General features: G+C 45.7%; 1 long non-coding RNA gene across 1 annotated transcript; it reads left to right on the forward strand.

Moving 5' to 3' along the window:
• The first annotated feature begins 524 nt into the window (after positions 1–524).
• LOC142775943 (uncharacterized) lies at positions 525–10024 on the forward strand. The gene is made up of 2 exons (XR_012887169.1): positions 525–7859; positions 9264–10024. It is a non-coding gene; the product is annotated as an uncharacterized LOC142775943 (long non-coding RNA).
• The last annotated feature ends 5833 nt before the right edge of the window (positions 10025–15857 follow it).

The raw sequence follows: 15857 nt of genomic DNA on the forward strand, positions 1-15857 counted from the left end.
GCGTTCGGGGTTACGCCTCATTTCTCATGCAGTACAAAAAGACTGAACAGAAGCGGGAAATCTTTGAGAGAGAATTTCATTATGCGGTTTTTATCCCACTCGCACAATTCACGCTATACCAACGCGCCGAGGAAGGACATTTTTGCACCTGCTGCGGGGTCACCGTCCGCCTGCGTGACGGTGGTCGGCCACTCAGTCGCCACGGAGCGCGTCGTTTACGCGCGTGTTGGCCTTGGTGACCAACTGGGCGCTTGACGTGACGCCCTCAGCGACGGTCCGCGACCTTTTTCCACGGTGCGATAGGGTGATTTATACGCCGCTCTCTCGGCCGACTCTGGGCTATATCCACTCTTCGCGGACAACTTTACACGCAGTCTTCCTTCTCACTCTTTCTGTCTCGTTTCTTTTTTGCTACGTTTTTCCAGTTTCGAGCGCCTCTCATCGTGGTCTGCATCGCCGCTTACAGACGTCAGAGGCATGTGTACACTTCAGTTCTTCCCCGAGGGAAGAACTTTGCGCCAAAATCAGAACCACACAGAAGAAAACACATAAACAGGACGTGCACTCGTCCTGTGTTTTCTTCTGTGTGGTTGCGATTTTGGCGCGAAGTTGACTATTTAATTCAGCCCAAAGAGATTTGCGAAATGCAGGACTGCTTTATAAACAAAGTCGCACACCACCCCAGGGCTACGCGTTCTGCGAATGCAAATGTCTCGGCTCGTCCGACGAAATGCTTCCGATTCGGCCGATTGCCTTCATAATGCGGCTTCAGCAACTGCGCAAAGAATAGAATCAGCCCCGCTGTGGTGGTCTAGTGGCTAAGGTACTCGGCTGCTAACCCGCAGGTCGCGGGTTCAAATCACGGCTGTGGCGGCTGCATTTTCTATGCAGGCGGAAATGCTGTAGGTCCGTGTGCTCAGATTTCAGTGATGGAGGCGGAAATGTTGTAGGCCCGTGTACTCAGATTTGGGTGCACGTTAAAGAACCCCAGGTGGTCAAAATTTCCGGAGCCCTCCACTACGGCGTCTCTCATAATCAAATGGTGGTTTTGGGACGTTAAACCCCACATATCAATCAATCAATCAGATTTCAGTGCAAGTTGAAGAACCCTAGGTGGTCGAAATCTCCGAAGCGCTCCACTACGGCGTCTCTCATAATCATACGGTGGTTTTGGGACGTTAAACCCCACATATCAGTCAAAGAATTGAATTAATATTACTGCAGTGAAAGCAAGAAACAAGAACGAAGAGCAGACACGAAACATTAGGGCCACCGTTATCAGTCGCCATACGGTAGCGTCGTACGGCCCATACTGGATGAAAATGAACTTGCTGCCCTATGGCGGACGGACGGATTGGGACGTTGTGTGCGTTGTGTGGGATTTACAACTCGCGCTTTTAATACCTTGGTTTCCTGTCGCTCTCTGTTAGCTAATGACATAAAGGACATGCTATTGTAGAGAGCCTGCGCCAAACGTAGCTTGACGTCTGCGTAATGCGCTCAAAATGCTAGTGATAACGTGCGTCGTGTCGCGGGATGGAATCCCGACCACGGCGGCCGCATTTTCGGTGGAAGCAAGACTGGTTGAAGCGCGTGTCCTTGGATTTAGGTGGACGTTGAAAAACCCCAGGTGGGCGAAACTTCCGGAATATTTCACTACGGCGTGGCTAATATCATATATGGTTTTGGGACGTAACATTCCAACTTTTTTTTGTTCTAATGCGAAGCATTTTTAGCGAACTTCGGCGACTTTGAACGTATCTATCTATCTATCTATCTATCTATCTATCTATCTATCTATCTATCTATCTATCTATCTATCTAGCCGCTGACGTTTGGGTGCTCTCGTGGTCACCCCCTTTACTTGGCGTGAACCAAAATTATCATGGGAGGTTCAGATGGTTTGACGAATATGACGTGCTGGTGAAGGCATGAATATTGTCACAATCCCGTCACGTACGTCGTCAAACGCGTCCCGCCAGACAGTGTCACATACCCACGGGCGGGTATATGCCCCTGGTATGCGGGTATGTGTTACAGGTGATTGACACTTAGTATCTACCCCGGAACGACGAGAACACACATGGGCAATTTAAACGTGCGAGCGTTAAGAAATAACTGAAATCAGTAACGTCAACCCGACGAATGCAAAGAACAAATGTCAGGGTCCCAGCTGGAATCGAACCCAAGCATTCTGCGTGGCAATGAAGCATTTTATCACAAAGCTACGCCAGGTCTCGGAACTACTTTTCAAATATACGTTGATCTTCGTGAAACGTCAATAGTGGTTGCAGTGCTGCCTACCCAATTTTATAAACATTAGACATGTGCTCCTTTCATACATCCGTCACGTCAGGTTAACGTGGATTATGGTTATTGCCATGCGCTAAGGTTGATTTATCTGGCAGTGTTCAGGGTCAGCATTCTCGCGAGCATCAGCGCTTCATATCAGCTTCTGGTGTTGCTAATATGTATGTTCCAGTTGGCATCGTTGCGCAAGTGCAAATAACTGGTTATATAAACATCTGCGACTTTTCAACATATGTCTTTGCGTGCAACGTTTGTACATGTATTTAGCGTCATTTCATGACGTGTCACACAATAAACAAATTGCAGCACGGTCACCTTCCCTCTACATGATTCACATAACGTTGATTTCCAGGTACGTGGGATCTGCCGATTTTTTTTTCTTTTGCTATAGCAATAATGAACCTTATATGTCAATTCACCGTTGATCTAAGAATTGAGTGAATTGCAAGTTTGCAGAAACTTTGAGTGTAACTTCACCGTGCCATCAGTTTACCGTGGCAGAAAGGCCACCGACGAATTCAACTAAGAAAGTTGGCGGCCATCGACAGCACAACCAACCTGTGCCGGCAGACTGCAGCTGAAAAGAGGGGTGACGAAAAGGTCGGTCGATATATCTTGCAGGCAAACCAATTTACATGAGAATGTCGTCGCTCAATCGGCGTGATAGTGAGTCATTTCAGTGCTAATAACTGCAATAGGTGACAACAGTAAAAATTTTTCAAAAGCGCCCACAACCACACTCCGTCAAAACTTAGCTTTCTTTTTTACGTGATTGCTCAGAATATGTTGTGGTCACCTGTGCTACCATACTCCTTCTCTAATAAATACTCACAACAAGTAAAGAAATTAAATGTTTATATTCGAAATTACTTCCTAGATATGCGAGCCATGTGATGTAACGCACAAAACTGCCAAACGAATACTTTTTGCGCTTGATTATCGTCTCTTTGATACATCAAAGCAGAATGGCCGTGGATGTAATGCTCCTAATCAATTTAGTCATACACACGTGACGACATATTGTGTCATGCTTCTGTGCTTAAATATCTACGATGGCCTGAAGGTATGCGAATGCTCACTCTATATAGACGCGAATAGCTCATGTCGGGGAAACTCAGTTGGCATGCTTGAAGGGGTCACTTTTAGTTTAACGTGTAGGACTTTCATTGTGGCTTGCATGCAGTGCAGTATAGGTACTACAGATCACATCACAGATAATTATCTATGGCCATGTAATAGAATTTCATCCTGAAAATTCACCACATTTGAAGGTGAACGAAGACACTATTGAAATTTCCACAGGCACTCACAGACTAGTAGTGATGTCGTGAATCGTATAAGACGGACGGACCGTGACGTTTTGTGCGTTTGTCTCTTCCTCTCACACTTTCTGCCTTCTTCCAACTTTTAAGTTCGCCCTCCTGTATTCCTCAGTGTAGCGTGAATGCTAGCTATTCAAAACCAGTTACCATACCTGCCTTTCCTTTCTCTCTCCTGTTCCTGCCTTCCTTAGTGAGCTGTTATTTTCTCTCTCGAATGGTGTGGCTTAGCGTTCGGGCTGAAAGTGAATACCTGATGGACCACTCCCCGACTTGCGAGAAGGCGCTCTTAGATTTCTTACGCAGCGCTGGTCCCTGCAAGATACTTAAATTTGAATGATCCTTGCTCTGCGCACGTCATGCGTCTTTCGTACGCCCAGTGTTTTTCGTATTCACGCGCAGCAACATACTGCTAGGCTTGCAAACTTCTGCGGTTCTCTTTGAACATCCTATCTAACTCAGTGTTCTAGCAAATCATATAGCCTCAACTTCAACTGTTATCATCACGTTTTAACTGGGAAGATATGTTTGATCTTTTTATGTTTTTTTTCAGTTGGCATTGCGAGTACATTCCATAAATTAAATTGCTCAATCTTTTATTGTTCAATTGGATCGTTTCAACTAAATTATTCTTGACGACATTATGTGCTCATTGAATAATGATAGGTTATTTATGAATTCCAGGTTCTTCTCCTGAGCCAATGAAAGAGCGTCAGTGAGCGTGCAAATAATAAGTTTACTTTAATTATAGCAGCTGACTGCTTTGCGGTGCTGTATACACAGCGAAGTGATTTCAGTATAGTGTAGATACGATGGAATACTATTGAGCGAAATGTAAATACTTGGATGCTGTAAGGACGGGTGATGACAATTATGTCGAGCTGCATACACCATATACGAACTACCTCCCACAAATTTTCTAGCTGAAGACGCTGGTGGTGTTCGAGCAGGCAGTCGCAAAGTGACAGCTGCTCGTTCACTTATGGCCACTAGTTGGGGTCACCTTCACTGATAATACGACAGGCATCAGGATCGCTTAGTGAATTCAGCTCCTTCAACCCTATATTCACAACGGCTTGTGTATACACAATACTACGTTTATGCTTAGCCCCACCGCGGTGGTCTAGTGGCTAAGGTACTCGGCTGCTGACCCGCAGGTCGCGGGTTTGAATCCCGGCTGCGGCGGCTGCATTTCCGATGGAGGCGGAAATGTTGTAGGCCCGTGTGCTCAGATTTGGGTGCACGTTAAAGAACCCCAGGTGGTCGAAATTTCCGGAGCCCTCCACTACGGCGTCTCTCATAATCATGAAGTGGTTTTGGGACGTTAAACCCCACATATCAATCAATCAATTCGTTTATGCTTAAACGCAAATACCAGCGAGTCTCCCTGGCATATTTTTACATCATCCAATGGCAAAGAGCACTTACAAACTGAAACCCTTCTTTAAATAAATACGGTTCGTAAGTGCTGCCTTGGTAATACAGAACAATGGGAACGCAGTCGATCAATTCTCTTGTTCATTAAACGTCTCTTTCCCCATTGGCTATGGAGATTGTAATTGAAATCAGGAGCTGTTTAAGGAGCCGACAACCACGGAATTTGCCAGTCACGGGCAATATTTGCGTAATCGTTTTCCGAGCAACGACTATGGACAGCGGCGGTGGCTCAAGAACGGCTACATGAATTATTTCGACCCTGACAGTGGAGACAAGCCCTGGGACGTTTCGCGAACACGTGACACCTGCCGCACACAACCGTCGCCCTTCCGGTAAGTTATGTACACAAATCTACGTTGCAGAGTATGCCACATAGTCGTGGAAGCACAATTTATGCTATGATATTGGCCAAATAGAGAAAACCAATGCAATAAGATTCTGAGTGCGCCCCTCCGCTAGTTCATCCAGCAGTGCAATGACTGATAGATTTGCCTAATGATCACCCTTTCTCAGACTTCTGAAGACCCCCCGAACTCGTATCCTCATTAAATACGGATGACTCAAATTATAGACGCAAATCTCGGACACCAGTCTTTCTCATTGGATTGATGACCCTTCAATATACTAAATCTCGCTCTCCGCACAATGGTCTAAGCGGTGGCCCACAAAGTCCCTTTAGACGTACAAGTGCCATTCGTACAAGGTATACGAATGCGACCATCTGTTTAGTAACGAAACAGACGGCCCTCGCACACGCTAAAAATGACGCATGCGCTACTGTACAATTGTCGGTATTGTGCGGAGCACTGTCGGCCTGGCATAGCTTCCGTTTTCACCTGGGCCTGCATCTATATATTCACAAAATCTTATGTTAGTCAGGGCTGTCCGCCATTTTACAGCTCTGATAACTTGTCCGTAAATATCAATGGCTCGTCTATTACTTCAGATAACGAACAATGTCAGGGTAAGTGCTTTTTTTTTCATCATCACGGGTCCGGCTCAGCTTATTTAAATTGTTCTGAACAGATCCGACTGCACAGGACATGATATCTTCTATCTGGGAAGTTTTTAGGAAGTTACTCTGTTGAATACGAATATATCTAACTATAGCGACGAATATGTAAAGGCTTGAATTGCAGGCTGAAAGTAACCTAATAGCACCAAATATACAAGAGAATAACATACTCCAACTTTCGAAAGAAATGGGGCGCGGCTATCATGAATAACAGCTATAGTCCTTAAGGGACGATTGCAGGTGTCACACGGTGCTTTCACAACAAAGTCACGCCAAATTCAAGAAAGGTGATGCGCATGCCAGGCAACATTTTACGTGCAGCGTACGAGTGTGGCATGCCCACCATACATCCCTCTTTTTCTTAACACGAAATTACATCATTCGTGTATTACAGAGGAACTAACGGGGAGACGAGGATACAAGAAAGTGAGAAGGCTTTCCAGGTTACTATAAATTGTTAGACAGTTCTGTGCGAAAGCAATACAATCTACGCGTATGTCGGTTACGCACGTGGTTTATGTGCTTTGGCCCGCACAATTTTCATGGACAAGGTAAGTCAGTAAATTCACGAAGAAAAAATAAGCCTGTCGGTGATTTCTTTCCTGATAAATTTGTCATGATTTTACAATTTTACATGAGGTACTTGCAAAAGAATGACGTTAGAAAGCAACTCTGTTTTGTTCTATACTTCTTGGGTCCAATTCACTAAACTTCTACTTCTCATGTGCTTTTTTGCTATTGGTCGGCCAACCCCTCCAATGATGCGTTCCGCAACTGTTTACCCTCACTGAAGTATTCTCTTACGAACGTTTTTAGTGCGCAAAACGTTTTCGTGACTGTGAGCTGTAGAGTGCCTATGTTTCAATAAGCCCGTCAAAACATTTGGCTTCAGCTGATCTGATACCTCATTCAGAGCTAGGCACACATATGAAACCTCATACGAGGTCAGCTAGACAAACTCTAGCTTAGCTTGACATCACGGAAAAAATATTAACGCGCGTCCTCATTCAGTGGTCTGAGAGGTGGCCTTTTTCTTTCTTTTTTGCTTATATTATCTTCTATCTTTACATCTTGCCTTTTTTTCTCTCTCTGTGCCTACTTGTACTTTCAATCCTCAATCATCTTCCCCACGCAGAGTAGCAAGTCAGCGATTCATATATGCCAGCTAAATTCACTGCTTTTCAACAAAGAGTTCTCTCTCTCTCTCTCTCTCTCTCTCAAACGAGGTTTGTGACTCCTCATTGCACGTAATCCTACCGAGGCCAGGCTGAAATCAGCTGCGCTTCTGGGCCCACGTTCCGAGGAGGCCGTACATGCGTCTATAGTTAACATCCCAGCCTTCTCTTGCCAATCTCTCTATCTCTCTATTTCTCTTAGAGTAAAATCGTTTGTATAAGAGAATCCACTCAATTCTGCAGCTGACCATACTTGTAACCAGCAAAGGTATCAAAGAAATTGCGAAGATCACTTACGCGGTGAATGTCTTGGGAATTCAGCCCCTCCTTTCGGCTGGCACAAAAAATGGAAAAGCTTGCTTTCCCTTTCTACAGGCCATCAGCTGAGTCACACTGGGAGTAAGTGAGTGTCTATCGCCCCTCATTTGACTTCTGTTCAAGGCCGAGCTTCCGGCAACGACATCAAAGACGGCATACACATCGTGAACCGCCCAAGACGGCGACGCTGACTCTACCACATCTGCATCAGAAGCTTTTCTTTCGACGTCAAATAAAGGAACGATTTCAAGCAGTTCTACTGCGGAAGGAGGCCTCAGAAGTAAGGTAAGCTACTACTCTTTCTTATATTTACGCCTTACTCGTTGCCCCGCCGCGGTGGTCTAGTGGCTAAGGTACTCGGCTGCTGACCCGCAGGTCGCGGGTTCAAATCCCGGCGGCGGCGGCTGCATTTCCGATGGAGGCGGAAATGTCGTAGGCCCGTGTACTCAGATTCGGGTGCACGTTAAAGAACCCCAGGTGGTCTGAATTTCCGGAGCCCTGCACTACGGCGTCTCTCATAATCATTTGGTGGTTTTGGGACGTTAAACCCCACAAATCAATCAATCAATCGCCTTACTCGTTCTGACACAGCAACCTCAAGTTCAGTGAAGAAAACGCGGACATCAAAGCACAGTGCATCACTGAGAAATCTGCCTGAACCAAAAACAGGAAATTTTGTGTCTCACATTTTTTTTACCGGCACGTCCTGGCTATATTTTGAAATATCAGTCTTCATTTGTGCATTGCCACTTCTACATGTTGCAATAGCCTTTCATTTTTCAGTGCGCAGAGGGAAAAGTTACAGACAGGCGCCAGCTCATAAATTTTTTCACCAACTTCCATTTTCTATAGTCATGTGCCTCCCTGCATTTATATTCTTGCCCCTTTTGCCCCTTCTGCTCACGCAGAGTAACCAACCATACTGAATAAACCGCGGCAGTGGCAGGTAGGGTGTTGCGCTTTTGACCTCGAAGACGTGGGTTCGATAACCAGACACGACTGCCACATTTCGGCAGGGACGAAATTCAACAACACCATGCAGTGTTCTCACATGGAAGAACTTGCTACAGAGTGGGTAATTTTGAATCATATCGTAGTTTATTATTTTTAGACCCGTCTTTTTTGTTTTGTTAGCCTCTCAATTTATCCTTTGTTTTCCCCAGTCTCCTTCCCTCTCTATGTACGGGCACAGTACTTGCAAGATCTCTTGTCTGAGTGGATCGTGTTCATTTCGCAAGGAGAAAAAAAAAGCTTTTTTGGAACTGGCGATGTTAGATAGCCCTTGTCCCCACCGAACTTGTCAACATTCCAAGCCTGGGACCTCATTTCTCAAAGCCACCCCCAGAGACCGCTTGGCCAGAGTTCACTGTTCCTCTAGTTGTGACAAGGTCGCCTTCAAGTCATGTTTTGTGGGATTGGGGATCGGCGTTAATTTTGGGCTCAGTTGGCAGGCCCAGACCATATAGTAAGTGTCGGCAACAACACTATCATTTTGTTTAAGACGTGTAAGCATACGCCAGAACATTGACATGCCTGTTGTTTCCTTGATTAAACATCGAACTTCTAATTATTTGGCTGTTTAATAAAGGCTGCATGCAGATTTTGTGAAAGGTCAACTATTATTCCCAGTATAATTTTATTCACTGAACGCGCAAGTGTGTCAATAATGTGCGCATATATTCTTTCAAGAGCTCCCGACAGCCATCACCTGTTTCAAGCGTATGAAGACAACAGTGGCCGAGGTATCGAAGACCCTGAGCGCCCGCCCCGCGGAACCACCTACGATGCACTCCGCAAGAACTTTGACGATGACATTGGCAACCTTGACACTGTCAACTTGCCACAATCCGTCTAAGCGCTCCGTACATCTACCTATACCTCAAGAGAAACAAAGACACAACCGTGTACACGCGTTATCGTAGTCTCAAAACTGCATGGTATAGATAGCTTAAAGTCAGCAGCATATATAGCATTAATCTACACAAATCTGGGACACGACGTCATTGAGTATAGAGTCAAAATTGACTTATATTATCAGCAAACGCCACACGTGGTGCTTTTCCTCGAAGCCAGAGGAAGCCGTCCCGAGGAAGCTTTATCCAGAGCAACTTATGATCCTGATTAAAGCTTCAAAAAGAGCACTTGTTAACTTCCTGAGGTGTACTGATCGTTGTATTTAAGCCACAATTCTACGAAAGATCCATCAGAACGTTTCAGCCTTCTACTGTCATGCAACGCTACCAAGTCTGGAGGTTACCGCTGCTTTAGCTGCAACTCGCAATGTCTTTAATGGCAGATAACGAGAAAACCTCAGTGCTGCTCTAAACGTCAAAATAGAGCAAGCTGTTCGTCTATAGGAGCATACCACTGTTACAATATTGTACTTAATTAAACGCTTTAGCTGGTTTGAAAATATCGTAGAATTTTTTTGTAATAAAATTGTGCATATATCTCCTTCTCGTGGATACTCGTTAGTTCTTCCGTCGTTGGCAAGGAAAATAACGGATTGTCAGCTCAACAAGCTGTAAGTACTCAACACGTATTCTTTTTCTCTCTCTCTCTCTCTCTCTCTCTCTCTCTGTCGTTGTATCCAGTTTTCTTTTCAGCCAAGTTCCAGGACCTGTTTTAAAAAATAAGAGACGCATATATGACTTTAAGTAATACACATGAATGCCGTCACATCTAGCTCTTAAATGAATGTTTTTAGATGCGGAAGCATCTTATACTCGCGCCTTGTAGTGCGCCGTCCGCGCCGTCCGCACCGCTTCTCGAACATTCGACAGCTGACGCGCGCGCATGCGCCGTCGCGCCGTCGCCCACTCTTCCACCATCTGTGCATCCCTTCCTCCTCTACACACCGCGCGCGCTTCACTCCTCCACCATCTGTGCACCCTTCCTCCTCTACACACCGCGTTCGACATCTACAATTCTCCTGATTCTCCAGTGGACGCGCATGTGGCGTCGCGCTTCGAGAACATTCAACAGCTGACAGTGCATGCGCCGTCGTGCTGTATATATACTCAAGGTCGGCGCTCGCTCGCTCAGTTGCCGCTCGTCGGTTGGTTTGTACGGCGCGTCGACGTCCAAGGTCGCGGTGAAATGAATTCCAACAAATCCACAAACACAATGATCGACGTCCCTTCGACCAGCGCCGCCCTTTCGCATACGTGTGTACGTGTTCACTCATTTAACACCCCCTCCTACAACCACGTTAACCAATTTAGCCATCGACTCAAGTAAGTCGCAATTTAACACCCCATTTCACAACCACGTTAACCAATTTAGCCATCGACCCAAGTAAGTCGCACTTTAACACCCCGTTAACCAATTATATGCTCCGCATCCTCCTCAGTGTTCCCCCGAGGGAAGCTGCGGGCAATTTTTTTTATGTTGTACATCGCGACGTGAATATGTGGTTTAGAACACCTTATGCGGAATAGCTCATAGGTTAATGACTTGTGCATGGTTGCGTCGCGTTGCGCGCGACTTCTTTCGCCTGCACTGTAGCTTCGCTTTGAAAATAGCATTATTAGTTCAACGTATTCTGAAAGAAGGAAACTGGGTGGGGCAATTGCCTGCAAATTTTGCAAGGATAAGTCCACCGACAACGCACAACATCCTCATCACCATCTCATGACAAGGTCAAATAATGTCGAATGCACCAACCAAACAATATTCATGCACATACGTCTACCGCTATCTCTGTTCATTAACACCAAAGTTAACAGCTCAATACGGGTGCACCGAAAACGCATTGGTAAAATAGTCTATACACGATCGAAGTCATCTTGCAAGTGCAAGTTATTGGACGGAAGATGAAGGTTCTTGCAGCCGTCGCGAGTGTTTTGAACAGTCATTTAGGAAAACCTCGGCCAAAGAACGGTGCTCTGGCATTGGCCTATGCTCCTTGGGCCATACAGGTGGAAAGGCCACTGCTTTTTTCGCCGGAGCGGGCCAGCTTTTGCGAGTTTGTACTGTGGTCGTTGGCAAACATCGGCAATGAGGCTCGCTCCCTCGCTGATGGCTTTAGCCAGTTGGCGAGCTTACGTGCTGATCCGAGAAGGCTGATGACCTCAGCTGAAATGAGAACAGCAACTGACCGCCACTTTGCAACAAGGACAGCGGTGGCCTTAACACTTTCGCAGCAGATTGTGCTCGCGGCACGTTTTCGCTGACGGTATATATATACAATGAAGTTCCCAGAGTGCACGAACACGCGTCGTTGCTAATGACGACGAGAAAACGAATTGGTTCGAATTCTGCTACATCCGTAATGCGTTACTGCCTTCGTGCAGCAATAAATATTAGGAGCACGGAGCTACGCTATGACCACTGATGACAAATTGAATGAAGCTTGGAGCATAAAGAAATAAAGAAAGAAAGAAAGAGAAAGAAAGAAAGAAAGAAAGAAAGAAAGAAAGAAAGAAAGAAAGAAAGAAAGAAAGAAAGAAAGAAAGAAAGAAAGAAAGAAAGAAAGAAAGAGAAAATGTCGAACACTTTTCTGGCATGATGTTTTCTTTTTTGAGAGATGGGGAGAGGAAACAGACATTTGTGAAGTATCTCGTCACAACAACATGTTATATTTTAAATGGGAAAAGCGAGTACGTCACACAATCCACACGAATCCTTATGACAAGTGCAGTATGTCTCGGTGCTCATTAGGCTATCATCGGCATTTCAGAGCCTGAGTGTTGTGGACCAAGAAAATCGGTAACACATGTGCTAGTCGTGATGTCATTCTTATCGCATTGATTCTTCGCATGCAAGAACTGGAATTGTAATTCACGACTACACATCACTCAGCTACGGCGCAAATTATAAAAAAGAAATGGGAACAGGCGCAGTGCATCCACTTTCTACTCGATGTGGGAAGGTTCATGCGCTCTCAAGAAACTACGATGCCGACGTATATACGCTATGGGGTGGTCTGAAGGTAACCATAATTATTGACGAAAATACTACGAAAACAAATCACCGTATTTACGTCACGGCAAGGAACGAATGGTAAGAGAACACTGCTTCTGTACTTAGTAAAAACCCCCGAATTCCGCTCGTCAGGGTTATATATAGTTCGGAATTTCGTCACATATAACGGGAAACCCGCTTTTCTCTTCTTTGTCTGTTTGTTTGCTTGTTTGTTTGTTTGTTGTCGTTGTTGTGGTCATCGTCATCGTCGTCGGTGGCAATGATTTCTTACCTTTTTTTTCTATCTCGCGCGAAAACCCGCGTTACGTGCGACGGACCTTCGGGTGGCGACGGCCGCATGCAGCTCGAGGCAGATCGCGCGGCCTCCGCCGGGGGCTGCTAAGGCATTCCGCACCGAAGCGAGTCGCGTCCTACATCGGCGGCCGGCGCTTTCGAAAGCGCTGGCGGTTGTGCGGCCCGTGATGCGCATTGGCGATCGCTCTGCCGGGGGTCAAGCAGCAAGAGCACACCGGTCGTGCTGCCCAGTGCGCGCATATTTCCATGGCCGTGCGTGTCGTGGCATTCCCCCAGACTTGCAAATGTGCGCCGGCAGACGCGCTCGATGGGACGGTCTCGCGCGGGGCCACGATACGCGCCGTCCCACAGCGTGGCTCAAGTAAAGCCACGTTCAGAGCACGTCGTAAAATGCTGCTTGCGCCGCGTTTATCTGCCACAAGGAGCTCTTGTTCCATTGTCCAACCCTTCAGTAGTGCGGTTACCATGGCAGTCGGATTACCGAGGTATAGATGCCACCAAAGAGGCAGAATACATATACTTCTATAGATGGGTTGCACATGACATAGCCATTTTCGACTTTAAACTTCGAGCGACCACTATATTTAAGAACACTGAGTCGGGCTGCGCTGCAGCTTACTGCTGCGTCGAAGCTTGTCGGCGTCGTTCGATTTATTCGGAGGGACATGGCAAAAGAAAACATTCACGTGCTTTGCCCGTCGTGAAGAGCTCGTGGGGCCAACTCGGGTACGTTACCAAACTAGAACAGAAAGGTGCAAAGGACCTTGCACTGAACATCAATCTGCTGCCTGCCGTGACACGCGGCGATATGTGAATTATTCGGTGCTTTCAACTAGTCCCATCAAGCTGCAATCAATGAAAGCTTACAAATCACTGGATGGCCAGAACTACTTCACCTGCGGATGAGTGAAGAGTTTATATAACATCAAACAGTTTCTATTGCCGAGGGTGTCATCGTTCTAAGCGCAGTTAGTTAACGACGCTCTTTCACACTATGGTCGAAGTAAAACTTCGTATTTGTCCAGATGAATGGTCGTCAACAGGAGTTTGTCTTGAAGGGTGCATGTGAACCCATGTTGCATCGCGGTGGGGGAAGTGCCACTGTTCTTTGGGGGTCGCAAACGTCCCTTTTTCACCCTATTTCAGACTCCATGGACGGCATGCCCGCTATGACGCCATCCAGCCTTTTCTTCTTACGGTGGTGAAAACACGCAGATGTTGTGGCGGTAGTTCGGTCATAACGACTGGGGCCGAGCAGAAGGCACGGTGCCCATAGAGGGTTCACGTCGCTCACTAAATTCACTGGTTTACTTTTGAAACTTTCGAAAGAGAACACGCCTACATATGTTGCACCATTAGGCCCGTTTATTGAAGGGGAAAAGCAGGACTGTACATCACTGTGAATCCCGGCAGCATTCTGGCGAAGCGACATAATCACTTCAGTATATAGATGTGTTGAACTTGGGCATAACTTGAAAATAACCTGATACCATAGCATAAAGGGAAGACTAGACACGAATGTCCATATCATCATCCTGACTACGCCCACTGCAGAGTAAAGGCCTCTCCCATGATCCACCAATCAACCCGGTCTTGTGCTTTCTGCTGCGATGTTATACCTCCGAACTTTTTATTATCATTGGCCCAGTTAACTTTCTGTCTCCCCTTCATGTGTTTGCCTTGCCTGTGAATTTCGTCAGTTACCCTTAATGACCAGTAGTTATCCTGTCTTCGTGCTACATACCCGGCCCCTGTCCATTTCTTCTTCTTGATTTCAACTATGATATTCTTTACCCCGGTTTGTTCCTCGACTCACTCTGCTCTTTTCTTTTCTCTTAAGATTACACCTATCCTTTTCATTTCCATGGCTCGCTACGTCCCCTTCGATTTAAGCTAAACCCTCTTTGTAAGCCTCTAGATTTATTATCTGTAGGTAAGTACCAGCAAAATGCAGGTTTTATATGCCTTCCTCTTGAAGGTTAGCGGCTGTTACCATTCATGATTTTTATAATGCTTAGCGAATGACACCCCATCCTTGTTGTTCTAGTTATTTCACTCTCATGGTTCGGCCCCACAGTTAGTACCTGTCCTAAGCGGACATATTTCTTTAGAACTTCCAGCCAGTTCTACTTTTTCAAGTCTACTCTGTTAATGCGCGCTAGCCAACAACTACGGCACTGTTCGAGCATCCTTCGCGAGCGCTGATTTGTTGTAATCTAGGGCAAACTAAACTTTCTAACACGTGGTTATACGTTGCCTTTCGAAGCAGAAGTTCCACTTCTTATTCTGCATCTGAAAATAGCACAAATAGACATTCTGAAGCAGGTGGCGCGTCCGAAGAACAGATCTTGCCGCTGCAAATTTAAGCTCCCGAATACGATTCCAGGCTTTCCTAAACATGGCAGATTTTGGTCCTCTCATTCCCTGGTGTGACGTCCGTGCAACTCATGTATAGAAAATACCAGTAGAACATAGAGGAATGTATATGCAAACGAAATTTATGTAGAAATAAGAATGTAAGGGTATAATGATACGTATAAATTAAATAAAAAACATCATTTTAAGTTACAAAACTGCAATTTACGAAACACACGGGCATTGCACTTCATAATTTTAGCAACATAACAATCAATTCGCAACTAAGTCTGAGTACATGAGTTTTCTTGCATATCGGCTAAATTAAAATGCTGCTGCTGCAAACCCGTGACCGCAGGCTTTTAAACGCAACGCCAAAGCCGCTAACTCGTCACGGCGAGGATATAACGCGCATGAAACTCTAACAAAACACTAGTAAAACACAAGAAAAAGGACGAAGTTGCAGTGATTTGGGTACCTGCATATCACGAGTTGCCGTGTGGACTACTGAAGTGAGCAACTATGTTGCTGATTGCAAAATTGGGCTTTAAAAATAAAACGCTTTCAAGAAGATGCACTCACCGCCAAAAATTTAGAGACCACTAGACACATAAAAAACCTCAATATTTCATGCATCTGCTTCGGGACGCCGCATTCATTCAAATTACATTTCCAACCGGTTTTAAGGCGCGCTAAGACCATGTACTG

The sequence above is a fragment of the Rhipicephalus microplus genome, chromosome X (genome assembly GCF_043290135.1).
Source record: "Rhipicephalus microplus isolate Deutch F79 chromosome X, USDA_Rmic, whole genome shotgun sequence".
Classification (NCBI taxonomy): domain Eukaryota; kingdom Metazoa; phylum Arthropoda; class Arachnida; order Ixodida; family Ixodidae; genus Rhipicephalus; species Rhipicephalus microplus.